The following is a 15974-nucleotide window of genomic DNA, read 5'->3' as shown; positions in this document are numbered from 1 at the left end:
GGGCTCCGTGACCATCCAGCTGACGCTGAGTGAGCTCTGGCCCGTCCATGGCTGCGACATAATGACAAGGCCAGGAGGCCGGCGAAAGCATCCCTCCAAGTGCACAGCACCGGTCAGGGTCTATCTAGAAAGTCACATCCACCATCCATCTGAGGGACAAGATGTGTGCTGCCGGGACAGAAGGCTCCGGGAAAGGCAACCCCAAGGAATAGGAGGCATGGCGGAGTGCTCACGATGTGCACTGCTCATGCCTTGCACAGTTTATGGAATGCCCACAGCAAATCAGGAGAAGCTCTTAGTTATCTCACATTACAAATGAAGACATGAAGACAGCTTGCCCAAGATCAATCATGAGATGCTGGACCTGGTTCTCAAAGCCAGGAGATCACACTCTCCAACACTACACCGTTTGGCTTACCAATAGAATAATACACTGGCAATGCCTGAAACCCATCTCACACTTCCTCTGTGCCGCTGCTGCACCAAGCACCTTACACATACTATCTCATTAATCCACAGAGAGGGAGCACCCCCACCCCCGACTCTTTGCTTCCCTCTTTACACACAACTTATGCTATTTTTTGTACACTTACAGCCATCTCTAAAGTATGTATTCAGTTACTTGTTTAAGATCCGTCTTACCCATTAAACTCAATCCTTAGCTTTCCACTTTCCCATGAAGATAACCCCAAGAGGGATTCACTGCTACCAGATTTTCCCTGTCCCCCATCAATATAAAACCAGATGAAATATATGACATAGCTGTAATCACATATAACACCGTGGGTAGCACAAGATCGTGGTCGTTGAAAGAAAGGGATGGCATCAGGTGAGCCCTCCAGTTATCACAGCTGAGCATCTGCAGGCAGCTTCCAGGCAGCAGCTTGAAGAGGAAGAGACCACGCAGGATGCAGGAGTCAGGCTGGGATCCGAGAGGCTGAGAGTAAAGGTGAAGGTAGTTAAAGTAACTGGGATGGAAGGAAGGTACCTGGACAGAGATCTAAACACCTGCAGAGAGGTCCCCTTTTCTCTCTCACTGTGTGGTGTCTCTGCATGTAGATGGGTTGAGGCTCCCAAGGACAAGAAGAGCACAACCAAAAGCCGTAAGTTGAACTGGTTCCCTGACTCAGATGAGACTGGTACTGTCCAGATGAAGGGACCGTATCATACAGTGTGTATTGGGTAGGGTCATCAGATGGGTTATACCTTTAAAATAGGATGAAATTAGCCCTAGAACTGAGGCTGCTCTGCACCTGCCCTAGTGAAGCTTAAAAATAAGTCTCCAAAGACTAAAATGATCTGTAAGTAATTTAATATTATGCTAGAAAAAAGTCCAATGCTGATGACAGAAATACATTGGAATCTATGTCTGTACAGTGTAGAATTCACAATATCCAGGAGCCAATAAGAAAACACCATGCATGAAGAAAAAGCATAAAAATATGACCCATGGCCAGCAAAGAAAATCGATCAATAGAAACAGATCCGAGGATGATCAAGATCATCAAACTAGCAAACAAGGACCTTAAAATAGTTCCTATTAATATCAACTATATGCTGTAAGGAAAATAAAATGAAGGAAAGCATGGACATGACAAGGTGAGAAATAAAAGGTATAATAAAAGACTCAAATAGAAATTCAAGAGATGGAAAATACAGTATTTGAATTGAAAAATGCACCAGATGGGATTAACAGAAGATTATACACTTCAAGGGAAAATAATATGATGACATAGCAATGGAAAATATGCAAAATAAATATTCCCATCTGCTATTGAAACTCAAAAGCAGATTTTGTGTTAATACACAAACAAATACGCATGGATATGTTCCAGTAAAACTTTATTTACAAAACCAAGCAGTGGGCCAGATTTAGCCCAATGTCCTAGTTTACTGACCCCTGCTCTGGATGATTGTCCTTCTGAGTTCATCAAAACCACTTCTCCTCAAAGCTGTCCGATATTAATCAGTTGCAACTCCAGCCTTTCTGTTTTTCAAGATAAAAATCATAGTGTCAGCATTCTCTCGTACCCAATATGGAAGTCACGAACAAATCTTTTCAGATCTTCCTTCCAGATTATGACCACTCTCTACCAACTCCACCTCCAAAACTAGGTCCTTGGATGAGGCCACCATAAGCTCCCTGCTCTATGGCGGCAGCACTCTCCCAAGCAGTCCTGGCTTCTGCTCTAATTCCCCATCATTCTTTGCTCAGCATGGCAGTCACAGCAGGCCCACCAAAACGCCTATCAGACCTTGCTTTTCTCAAAGCTCATGTCATTTATCCACAATATATGATTCTGGATGAAGCCTTTATAAAAAGGGAAGAGCTTCTAGTATGACCCACGACATCTGATGCAATCTTCCCTGCTCTTTCACTCATTCCCTGCATCTCCCTGTTTTCCTTTATCTTCAGGAGCCTTCAGTGTCTTGTTGGATCATTCATGTTTTCCATTTACTCATTCAACACCTGTCTCCCAGGCACCGACTCTGTGTGGGCCTAGGCTTACTCAGATGATTGTAGCCTGAAAGTCCCTTCCCACACACTCCGCATCAAAGACCCCGATATGTCTTTCCAGGGGAGGTCAGTTTTGTTCCTTGACACCCACTGACCAACCCAAAATGCAGCGGTCAGAGGAAAAGATGGGAGGGCAGTAAACACAAAGCAGAGAGGAGAAGGGGAAAAAAGCAGAGGGAAAAAAAGGAGTGGATGAGGCTGGAAGCATGCTCCTCAGAAGACTGTGTCCATTTGGGAAGCCAAATGCCTGTACTTGGATAACCAAGTACCAAGTACTTGGATGCTCAAGTACCAAGATAACCTCTGTCCCTGTTTCTGGTGCTCCTTCTCCCATAACTATTTCCTGAATGCCCAGCATATGCCAAATGGTTTTCTAGGTAGTGAGGATGCAGAAGCATAGTGACAAGCATGAGCCGCTGTCTTGGACCTAACAAACATTCCTGCAAGGAGAGAGAAAGTTAGCTGACAAATAAGTATAATAAGATGGCTGTGGTGTGTGTCAGGTGCTATGAAGGGAACACCAAGGACAGATGTGACAAGGCAGGCAGGGGGATGAGCACAATGGGCATCACCTCATCCTGGCAAGAGATGATGTGGTTGGCTTGGGTGTTGGCAGTGTAGATGGAAGGCACCGGTTGGATTCTGGACACATTCTGGGCACATTCTGGAGATCAGAGCCCCGGCGACTTCTGGATGGATGCAGTTGTTAGAAATGTAGAAGCATCGAGAATGACTCCTAGGTTAGTATTCCAAGAGCTGGGAGGACGGCGGCTCTGTCTGTAGACAGGGAAGATTCCGTCTGCCAGCACAAAGAATGGAGCTGAAAGAACTTCTTGAACCCTACAGTTACCAAAAGCTTAGCTTGGCAGACCCTTTACAAATTAGATTTCCAAAACCAAATGTTTCTGGAATTGGTGATTAACAGGAATTTCACTATATAAGAGGCTTGTTCTCCGACTTACAAATGATGCCCTTTGAACTGGAACTCACATTGGAATCACTGAGTAATCACCATGGACCGGGAATGCAACGCTTAATCAATTGGCAAAGGAAGAAAGAGGCTCTGGAGCAACATGAATGGCCTCTTTCCAAATGACTGTCTGATGGATAATTACTCGAGAGGCACTTGCTGGGCTGATTCCACCGTCCCCCTGGGACAGTGACATCAAGCAGCCGCACTACTAAAGTCAGTGGTGGCCCCCTAATGGAGGCCATGGTCATCTTCAAAGGGGGCTCTTCCTAAGGAGTCCTCATCACCAGAGAGAGCTGGGACTCGGGAGATGTGGGGTTCTGATCAGTGCAGCCCTACCTGGCCAGGTGTCATAAACGAATTCTCTCTGAGTCTGGAGAACAACAATAAAATGACCTGGAGAGAGCCACCCCTACTATGCCTGTTTCCCTGAGCGATTAAGTTTGATTGGATGATCTCCAGTATTGTCATCCAACTTAAATATCATTTGTCAACTCTCTGCTATTGAAATGCATGGTATTGAGACAGGGACACAAACCTCAGTGTCAACAAGAGGTAAGAAGGTAAGTGAGTGAAGGGGGGGAGGGGCAGGGGCAGGGGCAAGCAGAGCCAGGAACCAGGCATTTGGGGTAGGGGTGTGTGTGCATTCTGGAGCCAAGTGGCCTCTGGGGAGCATCATTATTCCCATTTGGTATATGGGAGACACCAAAGCTCAGGGATGTCCTGAGTCTTGCCCCAGCTCACAGAGTCCAACACAAGTTGCCCAACACAAGGGCAGTTGTCACCCCAGGTGGATTGGAAGATCCTACGACAACAATAAACCACTTGAGGTCCTCGGGAAGGCTACCCGGAGCAGCAGGAATGGACAGAAGTGATGCCAGAGAGGCCTGGTTCAGGTCATCCTTTTGCCTCCTGGAGTCTTAGAAAGACTTAGAAAAGCCCTGTGCTTGGTGAGTTGGTTTGTTTTGCTTTTACAGAATAATTTTACTGTGTATCCTTATGGCTTTTTTTTTTAATTAAACACATCTTTTGAAAATGACAGAAAAGAAGGAAAATGAAAGAAAAAACCCTCAAAGAACACCAAAAAATATCATAATAATGGACTCTTTCTTAGGCTTTCTAAGGCCCTCCACATGTCCTTTATTATTGTGTATATCTGTACATCCACCCTGACATCTGTATCCGTACATTTCTGATTTCCACATGGAACTTTACGTTCATGTTCACCTCTCCAGCAACTTGGAGGCAGATGAGGGATCTTCCCTTTGTTAGCATTTCTTCAAGGCACTTAGGGCAACCCTTTTGGGATCTGGAGAGCTTGGCCGAGGGGTTAAAAATATAAACTGTTTAATTGTAGGGCCACTCTCCTACAGCTTTTGTTCTTAAAAAGATGTGTTCAGTCTCCACTTTTCCGTAGGGGATGGTGGGCAAGGTTGTAGAAGGAGAAGACATAGCATCAGAGAGACTCTGACTTGAGGTCACAGCCTTCCTTGGGATATTCTGGCAGAACTTAGCTGGCCTCACCTGTGCTAAACCACGGGAAGAGACGAAGATCCATCTCCAGCCAGAGAGCCACACTGGCAGGGCTCGAAGGCCTGCCCGTCATTCCCTTGACCTGTACCCACCCAGTCTGCCATGTTCCCTTTGTGAATCTGTGCATCCCATGAGCGCATGAAGGAAGCAGAGGCTGAATGCAGTGTGCGACGAGAGAAGCCTCCTGAGAGTGACGTCGTTGGGCACCTGGATCTGAAGACAAACTCTTACCTCACTTTCATCAGTTACATAAGCTGATTAATTCCTTTTACATCTTAAACCAGTTTATTTTGAAGCTGTTTTCTGTCATTTGAAACCTAACCATTCATAATCAAGAAGATGGCCATTTGAGAAATTTGAGAAATAGATTTATGATTTTGTCCATGGTATGACATGCTTAGTTTCAGACATTTCTGTTTTTTAGAAAAACCTGTCTTTGGATGGTGATGGTGATAATAAATACCCCACATAGAGCATGTTCACTGTGCATCAGGCAATGTCTCAAACACTTTGTACACATATTGATTTGTATAATCCTCACAGCCAACATGCCAGGTGGAGACTGTCTCTGTCCTCACTTTGGAGGCAAGAAAGCCAAGTACCAGAACTGAGGGGACAGCCCAGAGCCACACATTCACTAATCCTGCAAGAGCACTGCTAGCTACCCCAGGGGGACACCCAGACACAGTCCTCGCTGATCCCTCTGCGGAGGATTACAGAATGGAAAAGCAGACAGTCCCGCCCTCAGTGATGCACCATCCACAATCAACCACCTGCCTGAAAATGTCAGTTGGTCACGCTGTGTTTTGCTCCCTTTTAAGCATTTGAGATAATTTAAAATTGGGGGAAAAAATTCATCTCAATATGTAGAGCCTGTCCTGAAAATGTGGGACATTGAGCAATCCTGGGCTGGGACTCTCCCATACCAGCAGTGGAGCGGAGCAATGTGGTGTCCCCTTTAGGTGGGCATGAGCCCCAGTCACCAGCCTCCAACACTCTCCTTTCTCCTACCTCTGTGGCCTTTGCTCATCCCGCTCCAAACCCGGTTCCTAGAGAATTTTGACTTGAAGTCCCTGGACCCATGGTGTCCGCAGCGGCGTTGTAGGCACTGGTGGTGTTTTACAAACATGTGACGGGGGTGTGTCCCCAGGAGGCTTGCGATCTGAGAGGCTGAAGAGCACCCACACCGCCGGGAGCCTGCGGCCAGCCTGGCCCTGCCTGGGAAATGCGGCTGGACGGTGTCCTCCCTGGAGAGGAGGTCTGGGCACTGACCGCAGCTTCAGCTCTGCTGTGATCCGAACGCGCCGTAATGGAAGCAGCGGCCTGTCCCGCCGGGCGGAGGATGCGGGCACAGTCAGCCCCGTCCTGGGGATGCTCAGAACACCTGCCCCCCCCTCGTGGCAATTCAGAAGGACAGCAAGGTCAGGGCCGGCCCACAGAGGTGGAGGGGACACAGGGCCCATCTACCACGCCTGGACACTACCCACCACCCTGCAGAAGTGTGCCAAGTTTCCCCTGCTGCCCTCGGAGAGCAACTTTGAGCAGCCCCCAGAGACCCCGCGGGTCCCCAGGGGAGTGTGAATCCCACCCTGGGAATTAGGGCATGTTCTTTCTGTCCCACCCTGTTCCCTGCTGCCCACAACTCCTAGTGCCGACTTGTTCCACCTCTGCAAGCTCCCCTCAGGGAGGATAGGACTGCATGACTGTCACTGGCCAAGGTGACATTTTCCAGCGTCAAAGGTGGTCCTGGGAACAGAAGGGGAGGTAGCAGATCCCCCAGAGGCCCAGAGTGCCCCTTCCCTGGGTCTTCTCTAAAAGCCCAGCTCTTTGTCTCAGGAAAGAGCCAACAGCTTCTCCAGCTGGGTCTCAATAAGGAAATGAAGGCACAACGACTCCACCCAGGGATGTCAGTGGCTTTGCTTGGTCTTTAATTGTGGGACAGAACACTTCCTCTTCCATCAAAGAAACATTCCCCAAAAAGCAGCATTCTGCTCCTGGGTGGAACGCCCCTGCTGCCGTCACTGATGCCAAGAACTGAGTCCCCCTTCATCCATCCCGCTCCCACCCTGGAGCCTGGCTCGAGGGCCCTCCGTCAGGCGTGTGGAAAGAGGGACCGGCCGCCTGTTCCTGAGATCTGAGTGCATTCCGCAGTTCACCACACAGTTCCCACTTCCAGTCCCACACAGCGGCTGACCACTTGCTTCATCTCGTTTCTTCCCCTGGGGACCTCATTAGTCTCTCCCCTGAGACTAAAGAAATAAAAAATTGAAAAGCTCTCAACAACAAGGGGCCTTCCGTGATCAAAGATCAGACTAGGCCTTTCTGGAACCGTGGTGGGGACGGATGAGGTACGCGGGGTGCTTAATGAAGGATGTGGAGCATGGATTAGTATCAAAGTGAGGCAGCAGATTCTGTAACGGAACACAAATGTGGTATAATTCAAAAGCATAAAAATATATGTAAAACTGATAAATATCCAAGCAGAGGAAAGTGGGGAGAAGTGCAAGGGTGCTATTCACTCATCTATCAATGAAGGGAGTCGATACCAGCATTGTCTTCAGTGATAGAACATCCTACATCTGTGCTAGTAAAGTCACCACTGGCCACACACGGCTACCGGGCCCTTGAAATGTGGCTAGTGCGACTGGAGAACTGAATTTTAATGGTATTCAATGTTAAATCAATTTACCTTAAATAACCACAAGTAACCAATGGCGCCATATGGGATAGCTCAGGGGCTCTGGCCCCTCAGAGCGGCGTCTGCACACTCGTGTTCCCAGCGGCGTTATTTACAGCAGCTGAGGTAGGGAAGCCGCCTAAATGGTCCACGGGTGAGTGGATAAATGAGATATGACATGTAAGAATATATATATATGTGTATATAGTATACATCCTTGAGAAAGAAGGAAATCCTGCCACTGTGACCACACAGGTGAGTCCGGAGGACACGATGCTAAGTGACATAAGCCAGACACAGAAAGACAAATACCGCCCGAGCTCATTTCCGCGCGGAATCCAAGTTCGCCGACTGCGGAGAGGCAGGGAGTGCAGAGGTGGGTGCCAGGGGTTAGAGGCTGCGGGAGATGGGAGGTGGGGGTCACGGCACAAGGTGTCAGTTCTGGGTGGGATGGGTAAGCTCCGGGATCCAAGGGACAGCGTGGGAGCACAGTGGGCAGTGCTGCGGCGTCTCCCCGAAGGCGGCTGAGAGCAGGTCTGAAGGGTTATTACCTGCCTATGAAATGGCAACTACATGAGCGGACGTTACCTGCCTTGTACACAATTTCTATTCGTCAATTACACCCCGATAAACCTGAAGACAGTATTTAATGAGTGAATAAAGAAATAAAAGCTGCAAATGGCAAGACAACCAAACCACCGCGCTACACGGACGTTAAGCCTGGCTGTGGGAGAGCAAGGCAAGGAGGGGCTGGGGCGGGTGGGGGCTGCAGTCAGGATAATAGCAGAGACAGAGGGGCTCGGCTCGGTCAGCCCTTGCTTCCCCAGAAACCCTCACCCTGGTCACAGCAAGGGGTCTGGATGATCCGCAGCTCTTGCACTACCTGGTTTTTGAAGCTCAGAAATCTCACACTAGCCTGCCTTCCGTTGAACAGAAGTGAGAAGGAGAAGCCAGCGCGGAAGCCCCCGGGGCGGTGGCCGGAGGCTCCCTCGCCGCCCCTCTCCGCGCACCTTCGCGCACCTCCGGGGGAGCCACGGACCTGCACGACCTCACCCAGGGCCGCCGCGGGCCCGGATCTCTCATCTTCCCCGAGCTCGCGCAGAAGGTCTGTGATGAGCGGGCTCCTTTCACCTGAAGACGACCAGGCCTTTCCAGAAGGGAGCCGCCCACGGGCGCCCACCCGCGGCAGGGCCCACGGTGCTGCTGGCCGGGGGCTGGGGCAGGTGCCGCCGGGCGGGGGCGGGGCTGCCCGAGGACGCCGTCGTCCCTCACCCTGGGGGAACCGCGGCTTCTCCGGGAACCAAGGGCTCGCGCAGGCAGGACGTCGGGGGGCGGGGGGCGGGGGGCGGGGGGCAGGTGTGCAGAGACCTGGGGAGGGGGGGGCGGGGAGCGCGGGGCAGGTGCGGCCACAAGCTGGTCTGCGCGCGCCATCTAGTGGGCGCCCCGGGCACCGTCGTCCGTGGTGCCCTCTGCTCGGGAAGTAGCTGCTGGAGCCAGAAGAATTGCCTTCTCGCCTTCTCGCAGTTTGCAAAATCAAGGCCGCCTACGAAAAGGTGTGCTGGGCTCTGCACTAAGCTATGCAAAAAAGGGGGGGGGGGCACATGACCTGCCAGTTCTCCCCTGCGGCGCGGGGGCACAGCTGGGTGCTCACCATTATTTACAGTCTGCGGCTAATCCAATTGGTCAGTGACCATGCGGCGCTCCTAGGAAGTATTCTCAATCTCAGCACTACTCTGAAGTGTCTCCCCTTGAAGCCCGCTGGCATGCCAACGAGATGGAGCTGTTACCTTTATCTGGCGCGTGCTATGGGGAGACACTGGGCATGTGCCGTTGCTTCACTGCTCGTCCTCCAGGGAACCAGGGTTGTTCCAGTTAGAACACATCTTTCTCTCTACAGAGAAAGAAACCGAGGTTTCTCAGGATCCAGGGGTGCACCTGAGATGATGGGGTTTCAGCAGGTGCAGGGGCGGTGTGTAAAGGAAGGATCATCACCAGTTTCCCCAGCGGCTGGAAAGGGCTTGCTCCTCTAGTGCCAGGACTCGACTACCTGGGAGGCAAGGTGCAGGTTTGCTGCCTCTAAGCAGAATCTCAGAATTAAAGAAGACGGAGGTGGAGTTTCAGGGCATGTTGAGGTGGGTCTATGCTCATGAACACTTGAATATTTAGGGCTCTGCTTTGAGATAGATAATCTAGTTCACCTGGTAGGCAGAAGGGAGATTTTTCTTTTCAAAAAGAACATTATGTTCTCAGAGTACATGCTCCTGATTATTTTGCCACCTTTAAGGGTGTGTGTAAAACAGAAGCAAATAAAACCCTTCACATAATAACTCTCAATTTTGTCATTCAGGGCTCATCACCCAGCAAAACAATCCCCGAGCAGAAGTCATTGATGGATGTACCGTTCCTTGGATGTTTTTGTGAGATAGGTCATAAATATTAATGGTATTGACAGAGCCTTAAAAATGTGTCCTGTCACGTTCTGGCTGCAACAGCAACACTGAGAATTCTGCTGCCTTGTTTCTCTGACTGACGGCCACCAGTGTCTTCCATGGGTTTCTTTAGCTGGGTCTGTGCTTCGTTTTCATCTTCAGAAATTTTCCATCAATAAAGGTTTTCCTGAGTAGACTCAGGTCAACTGAACCAAACGTCTTAATGGGTTTTCCCTTCACCTTCTCCTCCCACCCAACTACAACCTGCATTCTGGCAGCAATCCATTTTATTCCTTGATTTTTTACTAGGTGCTAGGAAATGGTGCAGCCTCAAAACGCCAAGTGAACATTGTGGCACCGGGTTGGCTGAGCGTGTTCACTGGCGTCCATGTGCTGGTGCTGGGTATTATTAGCTGTGGGTGGTTGAATGGCCACAAAGATGGTCATTGCCAGTCAGTTGCACAGTGTGTTGACTGAGTGGCCTGGGACCAAGGAGGAAAGCAAGCGAGCAAGTGTAGTAAGGCAGCTGAAGACCTAAAATCAGTTTGTAGATGAAAAAAACACATGACAGGGGCATCTGGGTGGCTCAGTGGTTGAGCATCTGCCGTCGGCTCAGCTTGTGATCCTGGGGTCCAAGGATCCAGTCCCACATCGGGCTCCCCACAGGGAGCCTGCTTCTCCCTCTGCCCATGTCTCTGCCTCTCTCTTTGTGTCTCTCATGACTAGATAAATAAAATCTTTAAGAGAAAGTAAAAGAAAAACCACATGACAGTGAGCTGCAAAACTTATAGTGCTCCACCTATGGACTGCCCTCCGCACTCTGCTCAGGACTTCTCCTTGAGTGCTGTCTGGCGTTTCTTGATTCTTCTGGGGAGGCCTTTTTTGCATGTGTGCTGCACACCACATTTCTGTCCCATTTGGGGGCACTCTTGCAGGGGCCTGACCTGCAATATGCTTTTAACTCCCCACTGCTGGTGCTGGCAAGGCTGACTGTCGTCGAGTGGCAGCCTGTGCTACAGCGCCTCTCTTGTTCATGTGAGAATTAGCTCTGGAATGATGGCAATCAACTGGAACTGTGATAAAGTGAGATCAAAGTGGACAGTCTCTCTTTTTAATGTATTGCATGTTTAGTCAGCCCTTTGCTATCTTCAAATCCCCTAACCTGCTGAAAGGTGGACTTCCTGGGGCATTCTTCCTCCTGCTCTTACAGTTACATAGCTTATCTACACTTATTTTATTTTATTTACATTTATGCTTCTTATTTTGAAGTAATTTTAGGCTTGTGGGAAGTTGCAAATAAAAGGACAAAGGATCTCGTGTATGCTCCCCTCACTGGTGACATCTTACCTGGCTGAAGTACAACAACAAAGCCAGGAAACTAATAATGATACATTACTGGTAACTTGACTATAAACCTTATTTAATTTTCGACATTTTTTTAAACCTGAATCCATGTGTGTGTAGTTCTTTTTTTTTTTTAAGATTTTATTTATTTATTCATGAGAGACACAGAGAGAGAGGCAGAGACACAGGCAGAGGGAGAAAAAGGCCCCCTGCAGAGAGCCTGATGCGGGACTCGATCCCAGGACCCCGGGATCACGACCTGAGCAGAAGACAGACGCTCAGCCACTGAGCCACTCAGGCGTCCCCATGTGTGTGTAGTTCTATACAATTTAACCCCATACATTGGCGCGTTTAGCCACTAGTAAACTAGATGCAGAATTTCACCATTGGTACAAAAGATCTCTCTGGCACACCTCCTCTGCCCCTTTCCAGCCGACTACTAATCTGTGCTCCATCTCTGTTGTCCTGTCATTTCAAAATTGGAATCTAAATGAAAGCTTAGAGGAGGTCACCTTTCAGGTCAGTATTTATTTTTCAGTAAGCACTTTGTCCTTCCTGCCCATCCAGGCGGTTCTGTGCATCTAGCCATCCCTTTGCATCACTGTGTGGTATTCTGTGGTATGGTTGTACCAGCGTCCACTCAACCATCCACCTGCAGAAGGATGTGCAGGTTGTTTCCAGTAGTTTGCCAGTAGGAAGAGAGCTCTTATAAGTGTTGATATTCAAGCCTTTGTGGCAATGTTGCTTTCCCTTTCTCTGGGATAAATGTCAAAGAGTGTGATGAGTGCTGGGTTGTATGGCAAATGAAGGGTTAGTTTTATAAGAGACTTTCCAAAGTGTTTTCCAGAATAACAATACCATTTACATTCCCTTTAGCAATATAAGGGAGATCCAATTTCTCTGCATCCTCACCAGCATTTGGCAGCATCTCTATTTTTAATTTTAGCCATTCTAATAGGTGTACAGTTGTATCTCACTGTGGTTTTGGTTCGAATTTCCCTGATGGCTAATGATGCTGGACATCTTTTCATGTGCTTGTCATCTGTATATCCTGCTTGGTGAACTATCTGCATTCACCTATTTTCTTGTAGGATTTACTGCTGTTGTTTTCTGCTGAGTTTTGTGAGTTCTTTATCTATAAGGTTCCTTGACCCAGAATGCTCTGCTTGGCTGATTTAAAAATTTTTTTTGGTCTCTTTTCCCTTAAAGACCGACTTTTGGAGAGGCCTGTCTGGGTCACCCTGCCTCAATTAGTTCCCTCCTTTCTATTCTCACTCACTTTTTTAGGTTTTGTTTTGTGTTTAGTTTCTTCCTTTCAGGATCCCTGCAGTATTTATTTGAAATGCTATTCGGTTCATTTGTTCATTTTATGCTTAAATTTATGATCTTTAGTCCTTTCTCATCCTTATTGACATTGTTCCTACATCCACAAATGAAGACTATTTGAAAAGATGTAGAAGTGTCACTCTTTATCCCACATTCCCCACCTTCAGCCCCACCTGCTCCAGGTAAACAGCATCAGTGTCAGCTGCCTCATATTCTTAGGTATCATTTTTATATAAAGATAAGGAAGCACATGTATGTTTTTATATTTTCCCTTCTCTCTGACACAAAAGGTGGAATGTTTACTTAGCAATATCTTCTGAAAACCAGAGTTTCTAGAAATCCTCCTCATTGCTGTTTCTAGCAGGAAGTGGTCCCACTGTGTGATGCCTGGCAGGCAGTTTGTACAAAGTCTCCTGAGCTTGGACAGCATGGTCCTCAGCTCTCAGCATGTTCTGTTGGCCCTCACCTCTTGCTGTTGTGCCCTGTGGCATCCCTTCCCATGCTGTACAAGGGTCAGTCTGTGTGATCAATAGCAGAAGGCAAAAATCAGGTGATAAAAAACATGGCTTCCTTCTTGGGTCTGCTCTTCCTTGCCTGCTGTCTCTGTCACTTGCTCTTGGGGAAGGCTGTGAACCCATGTGGTAGAGAACTGAGTTCATGGCAAAGAGACAGAAATGACCAATGAGTGAATTTGAAGTGGGCCCTCCATCCCTGGTCAAGCTTGAGATGACTGCACCCCATCTGACATCCTAACCACATCAGGAGAGACCCTGAAATACAGCCATCCAGCTAAGCCATCATGGGAACATGCTTGACCCACAGGAGCTGTGAGACAATTTCTATGCGTTGTTTTAAGTGACTAAGGCATGGTATTTCTTGTTACACAGTAATAGGTGTTTAAGGCAGACATGTATAGGTTTCCAATAATTTGCAAGTGTGTTGGATGGCACTGTGCATTTTTATTATTCATGTTGTTTCAAACATTTTACCCATGATCTAGATCCAAAGAGGACATACAGAATGCAAGACATCAAGTACACATATGCACATGTTAAAAAAATTCAAATAATTTGGGATCTTGGTTCTTGTTGGTGTCCAGGACACAAAATCCAATGTTGATTTCATAATGGAGAGAAGCTATAAATCTCAATGTAGACCAGGAGAAATAAAACCACATAAATTTTACAACATAAGCAGGAGCATACACTAGGATGCACTGGCCTTCAAGGAAAATAATATAAAGTACAGTATTCAAACAGTAAAGAAAGTTATTATGTTTCGTAACAAGAAGAATGGAGATCATGGAACTCAAACAGGGTGTAGATACATGAAACGAAGAGGCGAAATGGAAGAACAAAATATTAATCGTGGTTCTTCATAGTTTATGCTTTCCAATTTTTCAGCAATGACCTTATATTGCTTTTTTATATTATTATTTTTTTAGTTTTGAGGTGATAGCAGATTCACATGCAGCTGTAGGAAATATGGCAGAGCGATCTCAAGTTCATTCTGCTATGACTATTCATATGTAGGTTTTTGTGTGCACGTTTTCATTTCCCTGGAATAAGTGGCCAAGAGTGCCATGTTGGGTCGTATAGTGCCTTGCAATACTTTTTAAGTTGCACAACTAAAATTAAAGAAAAAAATTCTAAAGGCCAAGCAGGCAGTAAAAGTGACATATTACTCCAATTGGGATCAATTGATCTAGTTAACCTAGGTCCCAATATTTTAGATGCAAATGATGGTAACTACCTAATTTTGTCTTTATAGGAAATGGTCCAGAGGGTTCATACTGAAGGAATGATATTTCCCCCAAACCAGCAAACACCATAAATGAAGGAAACTTTTCTCAACTCATGAAAAGACGATTCAACGAATTTCCACAGGGGGAGAATGCTTTTCATGAACCCTGCGCTTCCCCATTCAGCTCAGTTTCACAGCGCTCAATTGTCTTCCCTCCTGTCATGAAGACTCCCAGGAAAACAAATGGAATAACGCGACCATTATTAACAGGTGACAGGTCCTGCCCTCGCAGTTTCAGTGTATATTTAGCTTCAGTGGTATCTGTTCAGGATGGAAGATGGCCACCTTAGCGATAAATGTGCTTTAATTGTGCATGTTTAATTATAAGTTGTCTCCATTTCAATTTAAGATAACTTCACTTTCTATCTTAAGAACTGTTACCGAGAACACAGGGGAAAATATCCGCAGCAATGATCCTTACTCAGCTCGCTGAGACTCTCTTGAAGCAGAGAATCCAGGCGGTTCTTCCCGGCAGGGGTCCCAGAACTGCCACTTACCGGTCTTTCCGGGGATGCTGTGGGGTCACGGAGCAGCTCACCCCAGGGCCCGGCTCCATCCTCAGGGAGCTCCCTGGCTCCACTGGAGGCCGCGGAGGGAGAGGGCGCCTGCACCCCTCCCCGCACCGCGCCACACGAAGTCTGCAGCCAGGGAGGCCTGGCGGGGGACCGGCACGACCGGCCCCTCCTCCCCACCGGCTGGACACGGCGGGCATCTCCCGGAGCTCCGGCTCCACCGTCCGCCGCACACCTGGGCCTCTGCTCCGGCCAGGTTTCCCTGGAAAGCCAGCAGAGGCCCACGCTCTACCTTGAAGAAGGAACATAGTAGCAGGAGCTCGGGGAGCATCACCCAAGGCAGACACAGCTCCCTGGAATGCTGCTCAGGCTCGGGTTCCCTTCGGGACTTCTCAGCCAGAACGGTCCCCTGCCGCGTGAGGTGCTGATCGGCATCATAAGTCACAATCTGGGGGCACCTGGGGGGCTCAGTTGGTTACGTGTCTGCCTTTGGCTCAGGTCATGATCTCGGGGTCCTGGGATCCAGCTGCGCATCAACCGGCTCTCTGCAGGAGAGAGCCTGCTTCTCTCTCTCCCTCTGCTGCTCCCCCAGCTCATACTCTCTCTCACTCTTTTATACTCTCTCAAATAAATAAATGAAATCTTAAAAAAAAAAAAAGAGCATTTCTCTTTCCCTTCACTTTGATACAAATGTGAATAATGAAAACATTTTGTCAATAATTACCAGTCATTTTCTCAGACACCACTGCAAGCACTTCACAGGGATAAAACAACTTCAACCCCACAAATGCCCCCACTGGGTGATGTCATAGTGGCTGACAATGGCTCCCAAAGCCATGTCCACACCTAATTCTAATAACCT

The 15974-nt window shown here is 48.1% G+C and overlaps 2 long non-coding RNA genes across 2 annotated transcripts in view; one reads left to right on the top strand and one right to left on the bottom strand.

Annotated features, from left to right (window-relative positions):
* Positions 1–8880, bottom strand: part of LOC140618954 (uncharacterized) — a 60455-nt gene extending 51575 nt beyond the window's left edge. Inside the window, exon 1 of the long non-coding RNA XR_012018926.1 lies at positions 8738–8880. This is a non-coding gene — a long non-coding RNA (uncharacterized lncRNA). The remainder of the gene's footprint in view (positions 1–8737) is intronic.
* Positions 8210–15770, top strand: LOC140618955 (uncharacterized). Its single transcript, XR_012018927.1, has 2 exons — positions 8210–8803; positions 14568–15770. It is a non-coding gene; the product is annotated as an uncharacterized lncRNA (long non-coding RNA).
* The last annotated feature ends 204 nt before the right edge of the window (positions 15771–15974 follow it).

Source organism: Canis lupus, chromosome 27 (genome assembly GCF_048164855.1).
Source record: "Canis lupus baileyi chromosome 27, mCanLup2.hap1, whole genome shotgun sequence".
In the NCBI taxonomy this organism is placed as follows: Eukaryota; Metazoa; Chordata; class Mammalia; order Carnivora; family Canidae; genus Canis; species Canis lupus.
Note: the sequence above shows the minus strand (reverse complement) of the source record. Positions and strands in the feature narration are given on the sequence as shown.